The sequence below is a fragment of the Phascolarctos cinereus genome, unplaced genomic scaffold, assembly GCF_003287225.1.
Source record: "Phascolarctos cinereus isolate Bilbo 61053 unplaced genomic scaffold, phaCin_HiC Scaffold_5;HRSCAF=322, whole genome shotgun sequence".
NCBI classification, from domain to species: domain Eukaryota; kingdom Metazoa; phylum Chordata; class Mammalia; order Diprotodontia; family Phascolarctidae; genus Phascolarctos; species Phascolarctos cinereus.
The window spans coordinates 231,378,113-231,394,200 of NW_027555958.1; the positions used below are offsets into that span (position 1 = coordinate 231,378,113).

Here is a 16,088-nt window from a genome sequence, read left to right on the forward strand (position 1 = left end):
TCTGAGGGGCTGAGCTTGAGTGACTGGGGAGATCATGCCATTAGCAGAAAGAACCTTGGAGCAGTAGCAGGTTTGGGTGGGTGAAGCCTTCAATTTGGAGAATGCTGAATCTGAGGCGCATATGCAGCTTTCAAGTGGAAGCATTGAGCAGGCATTCTGTGATGCAGGTCTGGAGCTTAGGGGAGAGACTGAAGCTGAATAAATATGGGAATCACTGGACCAGGAACTGAGATGTTGCTTCTAACATGGCCCATGATGTGGCATCTCACTGGCAGCTATGTAAGGGCTGCTGGGTGCATTTCCAGTAGGAATTCAGATAATTTGACCTTCTTTAGGACCTACTGATCTCCCTGGTAAGGGAGCAGTCACTCCAATTTTTCCAGTTTGGGTTCTATCACTTAATCACAATCAAGGCCCAGCTTCCACAGTGTTTCTCTAGATGTTAAGTACAGACTGGCACTGGAGGTGGGTCTGGGAACAGACATCTTGAAAGGGAGCTGTGGGTGCAGTGAAAGAAATACTGACCTGGGAATCAGAAGGCAGACTTTCTAGAGGAGTTAGATCAATAAAATAGGAAAGATAAGTGAAGCATTGAATGAGAAATTAACAAGATGCAGTTTTGAACTTTACAGGGCTTTACAAAGTCCACTGGAAGAAAATAGAGAGCAACTACAGGTGAGAGAATGGGCAGAAAGTTAAGAAAGTTGGAGTCCATTTGCACTGAAGGTATGAATGGAGGGTTATGTGACATAAGGGATTAAAGTTTGAGAAAGTGAGGATTGAGGAGCTTTTTATCTCATTGAGATGACTATGAGAAACTTTCTACACCTGTACATTTGTGGACACCAGTTTAAAAAACACCTGTTAGCAATTTAAAATCCATAATATTTTATGGTTACATTTACCAAATAGAAACTATAGACTTAAAAATGAAGCATGGAATTATTTGAGTATAGCATATTAAAATTCTGTCCTTGAAGGAACATTAGAACACTGTATTGTAATCTTTATGTGAGAGATATAGTCATATTATTACATTTGCAATTTCCATATTTAGGAGAGCCTCATGGTCCCCGAAAGAGAGAGGTAAGAATGTGAGACCTCCATCACCAGTCTTTGGAAGCTAATTGAATGCAGTGGGCTCTATAATTTGAGGTCCTGGCAGTTAATGTCCCTTGGGAAAATTGAGATTTTGAATGATACTCTTTGTAATTTTCAATCCAGATTTGATTTAATCGAGTGTGTCTTAAAACTAAATTATAATGTGCTCTCACTTAAAATGAGATGTATTCTCCTATTAGTGTTTGACCTTCTATAGGTAGATCCGACCTTAATACAAAATACACTTGATATTTGGAATTGAGGCAATATGTTTAGAAACTGCATGAATAAGAATTAAAAGTATAATTGCATCAAAATTACTCTCTACTGGTTTTTTAAGGCAATTAGTATAGAATGCCAAATTGATAGGTGGATGAAGTCATTTTCTATATGATTCAGAAATTCATTCAACTGAATTGATGTTATTTAACTGGCAAAAAAATTGTTTTATCTTTGAAAAATACATATTATTTATGTTATTGTTAGGTTTCTACTTTTACTTGTATTGTGCTTTTGTATAGGAAATGCTGTGAATTTGAAAAATGATACCTAGAGAATAATGTAATTGTATCCATAGAAAATTACTTTTTTTTAATTTGCAGGCTGTTAGATTAGGAATTGTCCTGTAAAAGAATGTAGACATTATGTTTAAAAACTTTAATTGGGTATATTTTGCTTTAAAATGAATAATAACAACAACTTACTCTTTGAAAAAGTACAACAGACCTTGAAAATTCTCTTTATCTCCTTAGTTATTTGGGGACTTACCAGGTTCCTTGGGATCTTCTATCTGGGCAATGTCTTAAAATTAACAGCCTTGCTGATAGCATGTTCTAAAATTCTAAAGTAATGAAATGGCTTAATGAGAAATTAGACCCTCTAACAGCTGAAGTAAGGGGGCTTACATGTTTGTTTTATAAGGAGAGATTTTTATCAGAGGGATTGTTTTGCGCTGAATATGAAAATTATAGAATTGTACCTGCAGTAGGAGGCATTGAAGTTACAGCTTTAAGCCCACTTAGTTTCAACACACCTCAGATTTAAAGATTTTATTTTTGCCTTGGGAGTTAACATTCAACACTTTCAGATATGGATATCTGTCAGCCTTAGAGATAAGAAAGTGGCCAGCATTTTTCTGGGTTTTTGAGTAAAGTATTATGTACTCATTATGTGTGTGTAATTACAAAATGTGATGATTTTCATAATTTCTCATTCTTGATATCTGCTCCAGGATGGATTTAAGCTGGAAAGACAGAATAAGATAAGGCCTTGTATATGCTTATTGTTAACGGTAATTGCAAAAACATGCGAAAAATAATATTAGTATCTGTACCTAGCCATATGCTATGATCAATGAATCTTGCTATTTGAGGTAAAATCTCTTGGGACTGTATTTTGATGCTGTTCTGAGTTTTGACTTTAGGTATAACTGTCTGAATTATTATTAAATCACATTCAAAGGAAATGCCAAGTGCTGCTCAAGAGGAGTGTAATCTTCACAGTACTTCCTATTTTCTAGATGATATGATGACATATAAATACATATATCCTCAAAGGGGGGACAGGATGAAGATGTGATGTGATGAAGATGTAAAAGTTTCAAGTTTCATACAAACCTTATTTTGAGAAAAGCAACAAAATTCTTCTCAAAAAGAAATAGGATGTGTGTGCATGCAATTGGATTCCAAGTGTCTCTATTAATAATAATAATAAAAATACAAGTAAACCTAATGTTCTTGGATGATATGTTTTTAAATTTTTCCTTTGATCCTGAAGGGAATTAATTACAATTAAGAATAAGATTGAAAAAGTGGAGTAAAGCATTGATCACCCTTAAGGTTCAATCACGTATACATAGATGAATTTTCTGTTGTTGTTGTACATTTTTTTCTCCCTCCCCCTTGAGATATACAGGCTTTAATTATGCTTTAGTAACATAAGTTCTCAAAAATTATTTATAGATTTTACATATAAAATTGTATTAATAATAAATTATCTTCCCTTCTCCATTTTAAAGTCTTTCTCTGATAATTTTAAGGGACAGAAGGGCTCATTTTACAAGGCAGGACCTTATGGATCCTTTTAATTCTTCCTTCATCTTATAAATGGCATTATTCATAGCAGGTACAAGTTTCAGGTAAAGATAGAAAAATCAAGTGGTATGTAAAAACTGAAATTCTCTGAATTCTCAAGTGAATTGTGGGTTCCTAATTTGACATTCTTCTTATAGTTCTGTTGGTAATAAGGTTAGCTCCATAAGCCTTGAACTGATTTTCATCACACGAATTAGTTATTGGAAGGCCAAATTAAAGAGAGTGTATTTGGCCTTACTAAGTTGTACTAGGTCTTAGCACTAGCAGTTTTAGCAGCAATATCTAGAGACCTTCTCCAAAGTGACCTGGAACAGAAAAGTGAATCTAGTAGAAGGGGTCCTGTCCAGAGCTGCCCTGGCAATGAGGCCTATTCCAGAATTTCCAAGAGAAAATGTTCCCAGGATGAGATGGCTACAAGACCTAAAGAAAATAAACTGTTTAAGTGGACATTTGGAGTGGGTTTTGAAGAGCAATCCAGATTGAGGAGATCTCATATTATTCAATATTGGTGATCCTTAATTTTCCTAGTGCTTGTGTTTGCCTGATAAAATGTCTGATTCTTTGATATTTCAGTTATTGCAGACCTCTCTATGATGAAAACAAAACAAACAGTGATGGGAACATTTCATTTTCTTTCTTTTTTTTTAAATTATATTGAAGAGCTTGCTGACTCCTGAAACCTATTCCCTGTTAACCTTACTTGGCTTTAAAAAAAAAATAAAAAACAAAAGCAATGGATAGAGCATGGGCTAAGGAGTCAGGATGACCTAAATTCAAATCTGGCCTCAGACACTTGACACTTACTGGCTGTTTGACCCTGGACAAGTCACTTAACCCTGATTGCCTCAAAAAAAACACAGCTCCCTGAATCATGAGAGTATCAGGGGAAGACTTTTGACATTCCCAAGATAAGAAACCAAATGAGATGAAGAAAGGAATAAAACCTCCCCCCAAAAAGATTATATTTGTGGAAAAATTTCCCCAACACTGAGTCTTAGTGATATACAAATCATTTCCTCTCATTAGCCTACTTTGACTTCTCTAACATGAAGCCTTAAAGGTTTTATAAGTGCAGGATTTTTGCAAACCCAGTGCTTAATCTGTAATCTGATTTAGTTTACCTATTGAGACTGTCTAACCAGAAGGAAAGATGTGTTTTCTTCAGAGATGTATGAGATGTTCCTGTTTAACTAAGTTTCTTCAACTTCTAGGACACTGAAGGAATCACAGGATTATGAACTGGACTTTAAAAAAAACTTTTATAACCTAAAAGAAGATGAGTTTGCAATATGTAAAACAATTTATTTCTTTATGTGTCTGACGTAATTTTCTCTATAAAGGTTATCAGAAATTCCAGTCTTTTTTTAGGGCTTTATAAGAAATCCTGAACGTGTGCTTCAGCACAGTAAGACATGGGTTTTTAATCTCTATAATTTCTGTATTGTAGTAGATTTATTTCAGCATGAATAACCTCCTGCACAAGCTCAAAGGAGCTATTTCTCTGATAACTGGGTGCATAGGCTTCAGCAGGTGCCAAAGGGGTTCTAGGCACCAGAGGTTAAGAATCCACTGCCCACAGACTACCAATAGCTGGATTTCTCACCACTTCAAACTAATGGGCTCATCATATTTCTCCTCAAACTCTCTTTCCTTCTGCCTAGGCTCTCTGACTCACCTCTCCCCATCCTCTACTCAGCCACCCAATTGATCTTCATAAAGCAAGTTTATGTCACCCCTCTATTAAATCAACCCCAGTGGCTCCCTATTGCTTTTAGGATCAACTAATTCTTTGTTTGGCTCTTAAAGCCATAAACTGGCTTCTTCTTGCCTTTCCACTTTTCTTGTACCTTACTACCCTTCATGTACTCTTGATCCATAACACTCCATTTCCCAATCCTGGTGTTTACACTGGCTATCCCTCAAGCCTGGAAACATTCTTCTCCTAGCTTCTCTACCTTCCTTCAAGTCTCAGCTAAAGTCCTACCTTCTGCAAGAAGCCCTTCAAAGTCTTCCTTCACCTTGGTGCCTGCTCTCTGAAGTTATCTTCAATTTTTTTCTGTAAAGCTCCTTTGTACTGAGCTGTTTGCATACTGTCTCCTTCCCTGTGCTCAAGAGCAGGGACTGATTTTTGCCTTTCTTTATATTCCCCAGCTTAGCAGAGTGCCTGTCTCACAGTATGCTCCTAACAATGTTTTTAGATGTGACAACATAACTTGTGATTTCACAGTCTTGGTCAAAGCCACCTCCATTCACTCAGCCTCTCCTGTGGAAATCCTGGTATTATCTTTGATCCTTCCTCTCCCATGACCCCCTACTAGGTGCTGCTAAATGTATCTCCAGGGCAGCTCTCATGTTTGTTCTTCCTTCTCTATTCCTAATTTTCTCTACTACAGGAGAGGTCTTTATTTATACCCCTGGGACTACTGTAGTATCCTCTAATACACACTTCTCAACCTATTGAAGGTAATATCAAGGGTAGCCTTGGCCCTGGTGTGTCCTGCTATGTGCTTTGCCTGATGAACTCTTATTGTTTTCTTTTTTTTTTTAATTTTTAGAGGTCTCTTAATTTTATCATTCAGTGTTTTCCAGACTTGTTATTGACATACAATTTCTCTTATGTCTCATAACAATTTCCCCCAAATCCACTATTTTTAACACATGAAGATTCCATTTTTCTTTAGCAATCAAGAATGAACATCATTTTAAGTATCCATTATTCTAGCTTATCCAGAACTGAAATCTGTGCCTGAAGCTGATCGAGGTGATCAAGGCTGGTCTTCAGCCTGATGCCCATTTTCTCATTTTCTGAGGACACATGCTGGTTCTGCACTTTAAGCTAAGCTAGTTCTGTCTCCTAACAGCTCTTATGTTCTTTCAGACCCTCATTCTCCTCATTGAGGACAGTGATCCTCTGCTCTAATGTCTTAGTGACATCTGTCAGAGATTCTATCTTTCCTGCAGGTCCTGAGCCTTTTGGAGTTCACCATGCACATCTGAATTCTGTTTCTGGAGACTAACACATTCAGCTCTTGGTTCTGTTGACACAGTTCTTCTATTCTTTTTTGGGGGGGGCTGGGCAATGGGGTTAAGTGACTTGCCCAGGGTCACACAGCTAGTAAGCGTCAAGTGTTTGGTCTGAGGCTGATTTGAACTCAGGTCTCCCGAATCCAGGGCAGTGCTCTACCCACTGCACCTAGCTGCCCCTGTTGGCACAGTTCTTGGTTGAGCTACTCAATCTCCTCCACCTCTCCTGAATGGTGACCACTAAACATCCCCTCACTTTCTGGATGGAACTGGAAAGGGACACTGCCCCCCCCCACCAGACAACACCGTTATCCTTGGATAGTAGGAGGCTTTAAACTGCACTTGCTGCTGCCAGGACAATTCTCTGTGAAGGCTGGCAGGCAAAGCCGTCCCCAGAAAGATGTCATATGCTTGAGTTGTCTTTCATCCTACACTAAAGATGCCAACAGTCTTTGATGGTGGGGAATGAAATGCTGGGTGAGGGTGTAACAGCATGTGATGTGTCCTCTGGGAAGCTAAAATTTCTCCACATAGTTAAAGATGATCTGAGAGAAATGGCAATGATGCAGCAGGACGGCTGACAGGGGCTCTTCCACGGTGGGGGGGGGGCTTCCACAGCAGCAATAGCAGCCACAAGCAGCTGTGTTGCAGCACCAACAAGGGCAGGGGGTGGGGAGGTGGGGAACATCACAGGGAGAACTCTTCACCCGCCCCACCCCCAATCCATTATTCTTACTGAGGGCACCAACAGTTTTCCAGTCATCCACTGTGTATGTAACATCACCTTAGGCCAGAAACATTGCAATAGGCTGCTGAGGGGTCTCCCTGCCTCAGCCTCTCCCCACTCTGGGCCACCCTCTACTCAGATGTCAAATTGTTCTTTCTAAAGTGCAGGTGTTTCCAAAAGACTCTTGATGGAAATGCTATCCACATCCAGAGAAAGAATTGACAGACGCTGAAGTGCACATCAAAGCACTACTTTTACTTTCTTTGCCCTTTCCATGCTTTTTTTTCCTTTTGTTCTGTTTCTTCCTTCAAAACATGAGTAATGTGGAAATATGTTTTACATGACTGCAGATGTATGACCTATAGATTGCTTGCTGTTTTGGGAGGGTGAGGAGAGAGGGAGAAAAATTTGTAACTCAAAATCTTATTAAAAAATGAATGTTGAAAACTATCCATGTAATTGGAATAAAATAAATATTATTAAAAAATAAATGTGCAGGTAAGACCATGTTATTTCCTATTCAACAAACTCCAGTGGCTCTACTACCTACAGGAACAAAAAGATTTGGAACTCAACATCTTGTGGAAGTGAATTTTGAAAACTAAAAATTAATTAATTTTAAAAAGGAACAAAAATAAAATCCTGTTTGACTTTTAGACTGTGCACGCCTTCAAAACAAGGACCATTTTCTGCCTTTCTTTGTGTCCTCACCACTTAGCCTGGTGCCTGGCACTTGAAAATGCTTACTCATTTGATTTGACTAATTTTATGGAGCTTCACCCTCCTCATCTATAAAATGAAGGGTTTAGACCAGCTGGCCTTGGAGGTCTCTTCCAACTCTAGATCGATGCTCTATAATCAAAGGGCATTGGTTGCTAGAAAATGTAGCAAAGGAAAGAATGAAGTCCTTGAACCCATAGTCTACCGCTTTCTCACCAAAGAATATGCTACAGGAGCAGTTCCCTTGCAAAGGGACAGGTTACTTAGAGGTTAACCAGGACTTCCTTGGGACCCAAGGGCTCCTAACAAACATTTAGTTCCTTGCTTCCCTGTGTCATTTATTGCTTTCTCCAATACTTTATATCCCTAAATTCCTGAGATCTTTGTTTCCAAAAATGATGACTTCATAGATAAGATTCATATCAGCCCAGGTAAAGGAGATTGGCCTCCTAGATGCCAGGAATAATAACAAATGTCTGCATCCTTCCAAACGTTCATTACGGGAGAAGAAAAAGATAAACATTTCAATGGATTGGATAGAATCTATGAGAACCTGGAAACTGAAATATTGCTCAGAAATTTCTGTACAAAGAGGAAAAGCAGCTGAGAGATCTTGGCGCTTTCATCCCCCACCAGCCCTGTAGGGAGCTGCCACTCTCCCACATCTCCCCAGCTCCCATTTACTGCTCTGACACTGACAGGTGTCTGCACTCTCCAAAGGGGAGAAGAGCCCAACTTGGATGAAGAGCAGAGGAGGCCCAGCATCCTCATTTCCACCCCTCCTGACACTTCTGCTGCTGGTCAACAATGGCCTCCCATAAACTTCATTAGGAAAAGGTAAGTTCTGGGCAGCCCCACCCATTGCATGGCAATGAACTGACTGCAAAAATCATTCATTTAGAAAGTATTTCATCCTAAGCATTATGGGCAAATGGTATGGTGATTTTAACAACTGATTTCCCTCTATTTAGTCCAAAGAGCACTAATTCAGGGGATGAGATTCCGTCAGACTTCTACCAAAGGTCCAGGAAACGTCTGGAATTAGATTTCATAACTGTGGCCAAAGGGAGAATTGTTAACTAAATAAGACTTAGAGGAAAACCAGAGGAGAAAACTATTTTGATTACCTGAAACTGAGAGGCCTTTGCATAACAAGATCAACAGCTAAAAGAATTGTTGATGTGGAAAAATGTCTTTGCATCAAATGTCTCTGATAAAAGCCCATTATCCAAGACATGTAGGGAACGAACATCAATGTACAAGGCCTGTAGAGAAGAGGTCAAAGAAAATTAATAATTCTCAAGTTTGCTCCAAATCACTAACAGTGAGAGAAATGGAAGTTAAAAAAACCTGAGGTTTCACCTTTTCCCCAGCAAATCTTCCAAGGTGATGACACATGAAAATGGCCAATGGGAAGGACTACACACAGACAGGTAGATGATGCCCTATTTGTGGAGCTGTGACTGGTACAACAGTCATGAAAAACAATGCTGGAATCATGCTCAAAAGTGCCAAGATCTCCATACCATTTGACCCTGAGATCCCACAGCTTAACATATATGCCAAGGGTGTAAAAGGTGGGGGAAAATATCTTGAATATTCGTGGCAGCAAAAAGGGAGAAACAAAGTAGGTGCCCATGAACTGAGAAAGGACTAAGCAAATTGTGGCACCCGAACATGATGGGATTGTGTTGTAACAGAAGAAACAACGAAAATGAGAAATTCAAAGGGACATGGGAAGACTTCAATGAACTGACACAGAATAGTGTGAGCAGAACCAAGAAAGAAACATACCCAAGACTACAAAATGGCGGGGGGAATGATGCTGAATGTTATGGAATCATAGTTACCAAGCTTGGCCACAGAGAAGAGGAAACAAACACTTCATGGAAGAAGTGGGGAGACTACGGTATGTACTGTTGCACAGACTGTCAGTTATATGTGATCAATGTGAGGGTTATTATGCAATTTTTGAGTAAAAGTTTTTTTATGAGGAAAAGCTATGGGAGGAAGGTATATATTAAGCAATGAATATAACATAAACACAAAATGTATTACTAAAACTTTAATTTTTTAAAGTGCAATGGAGGGGCACATGACAGGCAAGCATAGGCTACAGCATATTGTCAAAGAAGAAGTGAACAGAAGTGATAGAAGGAAAGTCACCAGAAGGAGGTGGGCCCATCACAGAGGGAAAGCTAAGGACTTGCGGTCAGACAGCCTGGGACGGCCAGTGGTATCTATGTAACATCAGGAAATGTAGAGGAAGGCCATCAGCATGCTGGTTACTCAACCTGTGCAGGAATTATGGGAGGAAACAGACAAGAGGCACCCAGGATCAAAAGGTGTGGCTGGATTGCAACCTGCACCTCTGGAGGCATTGCACACTTTGACAGATTCTACAAATTCCAAGTGCTGAACTTTCCTCCCTCTGCTCCCTTCACTTTGTCTCCATGTCACCAAGCACCAGCTGATTTTCAGTCTTCTAATTCTTGGGGTGAAGGCTCAAGGGACAAAAATGGATTAAAAAAAGGTACAGAAACAAAGAAGGGTGGAGGGGGTCTTTGAAGCTCTGTTGGGGAAATGCCAAAGAGTCCAAACAGAGTCAAAGGAACAGGGAAGGAGCCAGTCCAGGGAAGGGGTCAGTAGGGGTAAGCTCCTGGAGATCTGGGCAGAAGCAGGGGGCCTCCAAACATGAGAGGGAGACTGAGGGGGCGCAACTGTTCCAGGTGACACAGGCTCAGGGATCAGCTCAGGAGCCCTGCAGAGGACACAGAACAGTCAGATAAAGTTTACATAGGGGTCTGAAGCCACTGGAACCACTTCTTCCCACTAAGGGCCCTCAAGTCCCTTCTTAGCTTCAGGCCCCACTGGGCAGAGGCTGTATCTATGAGAACCCTGATGCCACCTAGGTAGAAGGATCTTACCTGTTGGTTGTGAACCCTGATTTCCTGGGAAAGGAAGAGAGACAGACATACAAATCCTTGTAAATTCTAGAGCCACAGAAGCAAAAGGCAACAAGGTTCTGAGTACTGTGGGATGGGGGGGCTCCCACCACTGCTTGGCCCAGTACCTGGACACCACAGAGGAAGCACTTAATTGAAGCTTTATCCATCCATCTACAACTATGTGAGTGGATGGGGGAAGGGGAAAGGGCAGGGGAGGGGCTAAAGTCTAGAATCTGAGACCTCTCAAGGCTGCCTCTACTAGTGAATATGGGATTCCCTAAGACCCTGGAGCCCTGGGATCTGGCCCTTCACCACCTTCTATAAGTTCCTAGGGAAGGAAAATGTGACCCAAAGCCAGAGCACCCCTTCACCTCTGACCTGGGCCAGATTTCTGACACAATCAAATATCCTTCTCTTGGAGATCACAGAAGGGAGGGCCTCAGGGTTTTCCCCAGAGTGTCTCACCTTTCTGACTCCTCTTGTAGACAAAGAGGCCACCCCAAAGAAGATCAGGCCCAGCATGAGGCCCCCGACTCCACTCAGCATCTTACTCTGGGCAGATTCAGACTGTGCTTCTGGGGAGAAGAGACACCAAGTATCAAAACTTTCCCTCCAGGAGCCAGCCCCACGTGGGGAGTAGATGGGTCTGAGCTGTCTAAGAAAGGAAGGGATGGATGTGCAAAGGGCCTTTCAGGACTCAAAAAATGAAAGTTCTTCAGGGGACACTGACACGAATCCATCTCAAAGTCCAGCCCCCCTACCCAGGGGAAGGGGTCTATAAGCCGATCACAGAGTCTGATGGGGAGGCCAGCTCCAAGACCTGGGGCCAGTGAGGAGGCTGACCAGGTTCTAGGTCTCCATAGGTCTTAGTTTAGCACTGCCATTAGGGGGCTGTTCTGGGGAAAGGGGGGAGACTGGGTAGCACCACACTGGGTTTGTATGAGCCCAGGCCAGAAGAAAAGAGGGCACAGGACACACACTAAGGGGATCTCAGAGCTAGCTCCATGTCCTGAGCAATGTTAGAACTGGAGGGTGGGAGCAGTATCTCACTCCAGTCCAAGACAACAGGTTTCTGAAGGCTGGAGTGCTCCACTTGGCAGGTGTAGACGTCTCCACGCTTGGGGGTCATTTCCAGCATCACCAGGAGCTGGTAGGTCCAGTCTCCATTGCTGATCAGGCCTGTGGACACAACCCCAGCCGTCTCCTCCTGCCCATTCAGGAACCACCTGACCTCAATGTCCCCAGGATAGAAACCACTGACAGAGCAGACAAGCAGGTTGTGGTGTCCCAGGGGAGCCATCTTTGATGGATACACAATCACCTCGGCTCAACTGGAAGAAAGAAGAAAGATCTAGTGAGGGAGACAGAGCAGGTCTTCCTAGTGCAGCCCCCCTCTGTCACCTGATCCACAAGCAGGCTTAGGGTCTCCTCTCCTCCCCAGGGCCAGAAATGGGCATCTTGGTAGACACTTAAGCTCCCCTAAGACTAGAAATCTGAACCAGTAGGAAGTAGGCCCAGGAGTCCACGGTGCTGCATTATCACAGCCCCAGCTCATCAGGGTTCAGTGATATGGGAAGAAATTAGCAGGCAAGTTTTCTTATTATAAATGGATACTTTCTAATGGATTATTTCCAAAAGCAGACATAGGTGTAATAATAAACTATTTTGAGAAAGATTTCCAGATCAAAAATTAATAGACATTATGAATCCACTGAAGAAATTTTGAACAGGGGAATTATGGAGAACATCTAAGCCCAGTAGAAATCTGAGCATCCTGACCCAGTCCAGAGTTCCTGGGAAAAGCAGGAATATCTCTGAGTCCACGGAGAAAGACAACGTCAGTGATAAGGCCTCAGTTGGAAGAGTTTGTGTTATCAGAGAAGGCTGAGAGGGGGAAAGGAGGGAGGGAAGGTTGAGACAGGAGAGAGCAGACCATGGGAGGCTCTGCTGAGCTTAGTTTCAAGGGATACAAAAAGGAATAGTTTTATTTAAGATTTTAAAAGGTTCATGACACCTGGGCAGTGAGGACTTGGGGGATTTCATTTTATATTAACCATTTTGTTGTTCAGCATTTTTTTAATCATGTCCAACTCTTTGTTACCCCATTTGGGGTTTTCTGGCAAAGATACTGGAGGGGTTTGCCATTTCCTTCTCCATCTTATTTTACAGATGAGGAACTTAGGCAAACAAGGTTAAGTGACTTGTCCAGGGTCACACAGCTAGGAAGTTTCTGAAGCCACATTTGAACTCAGGAAGATGAGTCTTCCTCACTCCAGGCCTGGCACTCTTTACACTGAGCTATGCAGCTGCCTAGTAACCACTTTTGCTTGGCTTGTTCCCTATGTAATTTATCCCCATTAGAATTGGAGGAGGTAAAACCTCCTGAATTTGACTGAGGAAAAAGGACTCAAGGAATCAGAATCCATGCTGCTAGAAGAGGGTTTCTCCCCCTTCCCTCTCCAGCACATCTTCCCTCTGTCCCTACCCTCTTTCTCCATCATTCATTCTCCCCTTTCTCCTCCTCTCTCTCCCCTCCCCTTGTCCCCTTCACTCATCTCCACTTTTTCTGCTCCTAACTCCTCCCCATCACCTCTGTTGCCCTTTTCTCCCTCTGTCACTTCCCTACCTCTTCTCCCTCTCATCCCTCCTCCTTTCTCCTTCCATCCCAGTCGCTTCCCCCATTCTGCTTCCTTCCCCCTCACCTCCCCTTTGTCCCCAATCTTGCCCTCCTCTCCCCTCCCTGCTCCTCCCCTCTCGGTCCCCTCCTTTCCTCCTCTCTCCCAATCCATCACCTCCCCCTCCCTTCATCCCTGCTCCCCCTTGTCTCTCCCCTGCTCTGGGGGTCCCTGTCCCTGCATCTGCTCCTGTGGACCCCCCTCCTCCCCACGCCCCTCCCATCACATCCTCCCTCCTCTGCGCTCCTTCCACCCCTTCTCTTCTCTTCCCTCCCTGCTCTGCCCCCTCCCCGGGCGCCCGCCCCTCTCCCGCTCCCTCCCCCTCTCCCGGGGTCCCTGCCGGGCTCCCCTGGTCCCTTCCCCCTCCCCGGGCGCACTCACCGCTCCTGCGCACTAAGAAGGGCTCAGACACCCCGTAGTTGTGCCTGCACAAAGTGTCCACCGGGCCCGTTCGTCCTCCAGAAGCTCCTTCTGGCTGTTCCAACGCTCAGCATGGGCCGTCCCAGCTCCGTCACCGCCACAAACTCCCCCACGTCGCTGTCGAAGCGCACGTACTCCTCCCGGTTGTGGATGTATCTCTCCACAAACCGCACGCGCTCCGTCCCGTTCTCGAAGTAACACTCGGCTTATCTGCTCCGTGAAGTGCTCTGGGGGGAAGGTCAGCCCTGACGGACACCACCCTCGAATCACTCACCTCAACCTGGGCCTCACCAACGAGAACATGGCCACATCCGGCTGCCCTTCCTGCGCATGCTCAGCCCCACCCCCTCTGAGGCCCAGAGACTGTGAGCGGCTTTTCAGAGGTCACACGACACAAATCTAGAATGGAGGCAGAACTAGAACCCAGACCTTCAGGTTCCCAGACCTGTCTATCTGCTGCGTCATAGCTGCCTCTCAACCACACCCAGCCTGCTGCAAACACTCCCAGGAAATTTTACCCACCAACCACCCCAAGGCCTCCTCACCCAGTTTAACCCATTCTCTGATCCTTATCCCTCCAGTGTGTCTTTGTATCCACCTCCCCAGCCCCTCTGCGGAGACCCGGGCAAGTGACAGACCCTCAGCAGGCTTTCATAACCTAGAGGTCACACCCCTCTCTGCCCTTTCATCAGAGGACAATAATCAAATCAATATTACCCTCTACTGAAAAGGGCATGGATGTGCTGTGCTATGCAAGGCTCTACTCACATTCCTGTGACTGCTGGACCCCAGCTACCTCCCCCAGTCACCCCTCCTGGCCATGTCTTACATCCTCCTCCTCCTGAATGTAAGCTCTTTGAGGGCAGGAAATGACTTATTGTTATATGTAAACTAGCACTCAGCACAGTGCCAGGCACATAGTAAGCACTTAATAATGCTAACTTACTGATTCGTATCATTTATCTATCCACCCCACCAAGGATAAAATGCTTTTTAGAAAGCCTAAGTCTGACCACTTCACTCACCTCCTCAAGAAGGTGTAGTGGCTCCCTATGGACCCTTGGAGAAATTTCAAAACCCTAATCTTGGCATGTAGAGCCCTCCCCACTCTGACTCCAGCCTACCTTTCCAGCATCTCCTGTTATTCCCTGTCACACACAATTTATATTTCAGTCAAAGTAGCTTCTTGCAGCTCCCCAAATGCAGCATTTCATCTCCCACCTCCACACCTGTGAACAGCCTCCATGCCTGGCCTGCCCTCTGTCCCACTCCCAACTCAAGGATTCCTTGCTTTCTTTATACTCAACAGTCTTTCCTTCTTTCTGGAATGGTGTACTTCCCAAAGAGAGTCAGTCAATCAGTAAGCATTTATTAAGTGCTTACTGTGTGCTAGGCGCCCTGTTAGGTGCTAGGAATACAAATATAGAGAATGCAACAATCCCCAGCTTTACATTGAAATGGGAGTGACAAGTGTCCATAAAAGTGTAGGCAGCCTGAATCCACATGAGGAGAAGACAGGGAGGGAGGGAAGACACTGGCATTTGGGGATCAGGAAAGGCTTCACCTAGAAAGTGGTGCTTGAGCTGGGCCTCCAAGGAAGAGAGGATCCATGAGGCAGAGGGAAGGAGGGAGTGTATTCCAGGAATGGGGGATGGCCGGGGCAAAGACCCAGAGATGGGAGATGGTGCGGTGTGTAAGGAAAAGGCTCACAGAGTACTGGAAGAGGAGGATTGTCATATGAAATGAGGTTCCAGCCAGATTGTGAAGGAATAAAGAGAAGTTCTAACTGATCACAGAAGCACTAGGGAGCCATTGCTGACTATTGAGGAGAGGAGGAATTTAGTCACATTTGCAATTAAGGAAAAACACATTTTTAGGTGTGTGACAGATGGTCTGGAGTGAACAGAGACTTGAGGCAGGGAGAGCGATTAGGAGGCCATCATAATAATCTGGGTGAGAGGTGACAAGGGTCTGCTCATATGGTGGGCAGGAAGCAGAAAGGGTTGTATTTAGGAAGAAACTGAGGAGATTAGCTCAGCAAGTGCTGAATTGTGGGAATTGGGTGAACTGCACTGACTCCATCTTGGGCCTCAGTTCTGGAGCTAGCTCAGTTCCCTTTCTATTCGATTGTGGGTAGAGTCCAATTTCTGTCTTGTGAGAAAATTGTATTCAGCTGTGTGAATTGAGAGAAAACCTTATTTCATTGTTTGAATCTAGCGCTGCATGGCTGGGAAGCTGGACCACCTCTGCCTGCTGCTTAGACACCCTTAACTAAGGCCCGAGGTTATGCTGAGCAGAACAAGGGCAGATGCAGAGGCTGAGGCAAGGAGTTTTCTCACAGCTGTACATCCCAAGCACCCATCTGTCTTATCTGAAAACT

The 16,088-nt window shown here is 43.7% G+C and overlaps 2 pseudogenes across 1 annotated transcript in view; both read right to left on the reverse strand.

The window, feature by feature from the left end:
- Positions 1-5,300: 5,300 nt before the first annotated feature.
- Positions 5,301-10,046, reverse strand: LOC144457669 (calcium-binding and coiled-coil domain-containing protein 2-like; annotated as a pseudogene).
- The window catches only part of LOC110204088 (DLA class II histocompatibility antigen, DR-1 beta chain-like), a 212,349-nt pseudogene continuing 205,976 nt past the window's right edge, over positions 9,716-16,088 (reverse strand). The window contains exons 2-6 of the transcript XR_013487020.1: positions 13,664-13,935; positions 11,664-11,939; positions 11,079-11,188; positions 10,593-10,616; positions 9,716-10,426 (exon numbers count right to left, since the gene is read on the reverse strand). The product of XR_013487020.1 is annotated as a DLA class II histocompatibility antigen, DR-1 beta chain-like (transcript). The remainder of the gene's footprint in view (positions 10,427-10,592; positions 10,617-11,078; positions 11,189-11,663; positions 11,940-13,663; positions 13,936-16,088) is intronic.